This window comes from Gavialis gangeticus, unplaced genomic scaffold, assembly GCF_001723915.1.
Source record: "Gavialis gangeticus isolate Ggan-Ray unplaced genomic scaffold, GavGan_comp1, whole genome shotgun sequence".
In the NCBI taxonomy this organism is placed as follows: Eukaryota; Metazoa; Chordata; order Crocodylia; family Gavialidae; genus Gavialis; species Gavialis gangeticus.
This window is the reverse complement of record NW_017728982.1, coordinates 2,154,285-2,159,462: the sequence shown is the minus strand read 5'-3', so window position 1 is coordinate 2,159,462 and position 5,178 is coordinate 2,154,285.

Here is a 5,178-nt window from a genome sequence, read left to right as displayed (position 1 = left end):
AACAAAAACAAAAAACTTTGTTTTTTTTTTTTTTTTTTTAGATGAAGGGAAGCTGGCGTTTGCGACTCTCCAGTCACCTTTAATGCAACAGTCCGTGCTGAGGAGAGGACAGGGCATGGTTGCAGCAGAATGAAAAATGCCCAGGCACAGCATGGCGCGGTGCGGCACGGCACAGCGACCTCTCTCATCTCCTGCAAGTCCTGCTGGGGAAAAGCCACAGCAACACTGCCCTGTTCCTTGAACGTGCACGCAAGTTCAACTTCCCGGGTCAGTAGGATCTTGTTGGCCACCTACGCCTGCTCAGCTGCCCCAATGAAAGGGCAAAGGTGCAAGGAATGAAAGACAAGACACGGACCGTCCGCAGTCATACAAACACACAACATTTAGCACAACGCGGCCTTTGGATACGGGGCAGTCAGCAGCCACAGGCTTCCCGTGCCCGAGCTCGGCTCATCTGCAATGGTGCCAGGCTTCAGAGACGGATACTCAGTAGTTTGGGAAAGGTTATTCAAAGCGTCTGCCTGCTCTGTCCTCCTCATCTCCATTTGCAATCATACACCCATTGCACCGGCGCCCCTCGGTACTTTCTCCTTGCATAAAACCAGGATCCTCCAAGCACCTCACTAATAAAGTGGGCAAGGGGCCAGCAGCAGCAAGACAGCCAGTACGGCGACACTTTACATGCTGAGTGCTCCAAACAGACATAATCCTGCACTTAATTTTGATTTAGTGGGACAGCTATGGTATAATGGCTACAGGAGACCATTATCCTGTGACAATGTTCTGTTCCACTGATGTTATCGCTTCATTAATTAAATACCAATTGGCTATTAATTGCAATAGATATTTATTACGGACAGAATCTGTTGCAAAGCAGTTAAAGGTCAACAACACACTTTACTTTCTTTCGCGGTAGGTGCATATGTACATTTTGCATATGCACACAGTAGATATTGTGTCGAGGGGGGTGTATTTTAAGTGTGGTGTATGGATGTGTACAGATATGGATTTTCCAGGCTGGAAGCTTAGCTCCATAATCGCATAACATGTGGGCGCACCCAATTTTCAGAGCCATCGTGGAGGTCAAGGGACCTCTGATTAAAATCAGGCACTCGCGGTTTGCAAATAGCGGAGATAACTGGACAAAAGGAGCCAACTACCGACGAGCCATTATTTAGCCACTTCAGAATTATTATCTATGGAGGGAACAATTTTCACTGACAGATGTAATGAAGCTTCAGCCCCTTCTCCATCCTCTCTCAACTGGAATTAGATGCTCGGACTTAATCCAAAACACACTGGGGCCTATGGGAGTCTGCTGATCGATTGCACCGTCTTTGGAGGAGCTATTGGCTTGTAGGTTTGTGGGGAAGAAATGGAAGAGCCCTCCTTCCCCAGCTCACATCATGAACAGCTGCCAGCCTGCATCAGTCCTGAAATTACCCCCACGTCTTTGCAGGGAGAAGCAATTTTGACGCCTATTCAACAATGCTCTGCCCCCCACTCTGCCAAAGAGGAACCCTCCCAAAATATTTTCAGCCCATTCTCCATCCATCACATTTATAGAGCCCCTATTGCCGCCATGCCAAAGGGCTTCTGCACAACAGGGCAGGGCTATTACCTTCACGCCGCAGGTGAGGATCTAAGTGACCTACCTGCGGTTGCACTGAGTCTGGGGTAGAGAAGGGAGCTGGATCTAGGTTTTAGCAAGCCCCGAGTGTCATGTGTCACCTCTGGCTCATGCTTCCCCAGTTTTTCCTCATCTTTAAGTACCTTGAGTCAGACCGGTATTATCAGAGGCACTCAGAGTCTGCCTTCGTAGCCCAATCACTCACTCACACCTGTCACAGATGCTTCCACAGTGGCATTGCCCTACAGATCCCAGGAAAACGCATGTAAATAGAAAATGTCACATCTTTAAGAAGTTCAACTGAATGCCTTCAACCCACCCACTGTCGACAGCACTATCGCACTCGCTGAAGACAAAACATGCCTGGATTTTTAAATCTAAAAAAAACCCAAACCAGAACCACGCCCCATCTAAATACCAGTTACTTGACAGTGTGTCACTTTCTAACTCCCAGACCTCAGCTGTATTTCATAAGGACCCAGGCTAGTACGGTCTCCAGCTTGGAAGTAGTTAAGGGTAGGTTAACTACTTCATATGAAACAAGTAACCACGCCGAACTGTTAAAGCTCAGAAAATTTTCCTCCTCATTTCTGCCTAGCGTGGCAAACAGTTGGCCGAGCGCCCAATTCCCACCGGGTCCGAGAACCTAGTGGAAGCGAGCAGCTCGGTTCCAGCAAGGACTGCCTGGGGTTTTGCTGAGGACTGCCTCGTTCATTCAGGCACATCAAGTGACCAGATTTTCAAGAGTCCAGCAGCAAAAGCATTGAAGTGCTTCTGAAAATCTGGCAGAGCTCCTGGGTGCAGCGAGCATAGAAAAAAAAATCAACCCCCAGACGGGAACAGGCACAACTCTGAGAGCCGGGTCCTGTTCGGCTCTGTTCAGCTCCGCAACAGCTGGGTCTGGGGCTGCAATTTCCCTCTGTATAGAAAGGGGCAGCAAAGCACTGATCAATCAAGGCAAAGGGCTGGGAACACCTGAGTTAGCTTCCAATCCTGCAGCTGCTCCAGCTGTGGTAGACCCCTTCTCCCTCCCCAGCACCTTGTATTCATTCTTCTGACTGGGCAGCATGGATGCCCTACACAGCTCATCTCAACTTTACTCGCGTGGATTAATCTGCTGCATACATCAAGTATACTAACACAGCACTTTGTTGCACGGCAGCAGGTAACTGCGATGCTGATGGGTGCTTTCAGCACACCTAACGATGGGCTCAGAGCCTTTCTTGGATGCTATTTTGAAGCAGACATCAAGCCAGCTAGACTTCCAAGAGTGCAGTCATTCCTTCAGCTCTGAGGCTGTCTGGGTATCCCTCAGTGATTAAGGAGCTGGGAAGCCAGTCATAAAGACCACAGAAGGAACGGATACATCAAAGTGTCATTTCTACAGAGTCGTTAACTGCAAACGACACCGAGCATCTCAAACATCACCCACCACGGATAACAGATCCTTCTTGTGTAAAGTCAGTGCAGTGTCACAGAGGACACCGTCTCCCTTAGCGATATTTGGGGAGCTCCTGCCTCTTAATGGACTTCAGCAACACTACCACAAAAAAAGCCTGTTCTTGATCCGAGCTGGGCAAAAAGAAGCTCTGTAGGGGAAAGAGGACACCTTGATGCAGCTCGCCTCTGCTCCATGCAAGCTTCCCAAGTCGTACCTGCTCAGTCAACTGACAAGAACAAGCTATTACAGCCAGCAACCTTGCAAAAGTAATACGGTTTTGGAACGGTGAGAGGGATGTTCGTTTGGGGCCCGGGCACACGAAGAAGTGATCACAATATAAACGAGGGGATATACTGCCTAGTAGCTGACGTGGTATAACGGCGCCTGTGCATGCTCTTCTCTGACCCTGTAGTAAAAGGAAAGTCACCCCTGATAATTTAGCACCTCTCAAATCGTGAAGGGGTGGGGACAGGGGCACCAGGCTACTGGAGGTTAGCTTGTACATCCAGAGGAGTAAGAGCATGCATATGTGCTGCAAATCCCCACCCATTTTTACATTCCTAGATACCCACAGGTAAAATACCCTAATAACTCTTCCACTAGCAGGTACAAAGCCTTTAAACCACCCCGTTCTCTTACTCCACCAAGGATTTGGACAAACGATGCAGGTGTGATGTTTCTCCCGCTGCAAACTCCTCTGGGACAAGACGGTTGCGTCCAGTATTTGCACAGCACCTGCCCTTGACTGAGCTACCAGGGGCTCCACTATTGCCAGTCAAGCATCTCTTAAGAATTAGAAACAGCTTGTTTGTGAAATGCTGCGCTGCCCTCCAAATGCAACACATCGTTGCTGGCAGAAGGAGCTACTTTCCCATTTACACAGGTGGCAAATTGGTGTCCAAGTGGAGGTTACAGGTCGGGAGATGCGAGCCCCTCCCGCCCCACAGAAGCAAACGTGCAGCGGCAGGCCCTGGATCTCAGAAACCAAACCATGGGAGCAAGAGGAGGATGCAGCCTGGGCACAGAGGCGCCACGAAATCCGGAGTTAAAATGAGCCGAGCTGTCGCTGCGCATTCAGCTCACTCCCACTTCTGTTAACACGAGCAAGTTTCCCGAGTCGGGAACGGCCAGCGCGTCCCCGGGGACCCGGGCTGTCAGCTCGCGTGCACGCCGGCACTGTCAGACTTATCACTACGGATTATGTACCGCCGGTGCACCCATCCGGGAGGCTCTGCATTTTCCCCTATCGCAGCCAGACCGGATGGCAGCGCTCGGGTGGGGGAAGGAGGGGGAGCAGAGAAACACTCAAGAGTTGCAATTAAAATGTTTTCCCCCCTCCCCGTGGGCTGGAGATAGCAAAGCAAATGACAGTTTATGAGCAGTGGCTTGACAGCACCTAGATTTGCCACCCTTCAGGCCATGCTGCAAGACCTATCTATTTTCCCAGGCCTTCCCTGAGGGGGCAGCTTTCCCTCTTCCCGGTGACGGGTTGAAGAAGGCCCATCAGTGGATTTTGTTTCAGTAATAGCCAAGCACCCAAGGCCTCTGGCTCATTTGCATGACGGCCCCTTCACGCCACAGCTTTTCTACCTGGTCGGCGCGGACAGCGAAGCGGCCACCCCGGGAGCGAGGGAAACTGTGCTCACACAGAGAAATTAATGACTTGAGAAGTAACTGGAGCTCAGGAGAGCCGGTCAGTGCTGCTTTTTTAATCCAAGGTGATTTTCTTCCGCAAAATCCACAGACCATTTTTTCTCCCTTCCCCACTATTGTGCTGCAAGCACTGCCTCATTTGTGTCACCGAGCCTGCTGGGCATCCCCGTGGAAAGCCCGAGTTTCATGTTATTTACTTTCTGCCTTTTGTCGCCAATGCTTCACGTGCCTCTAGGCAAAATCCAGAGACGATCCCTCAGCAGGACAGCTGGGGCTCTTCCTCCAGGGCACAGAGGTGACGTGTATCACCCCGGTGAGTGAGAAGACCTAGGCTCTGCCACCGACTGGCTGCATTGACCTTTGGGGAAGTCACTTCCCTACCCTGCAAAAGTAGTGAAGAAATGTTGAAACCCAGAGATGCCAAGTGCAAATGTTGAAACCCAGAGATGCGAAG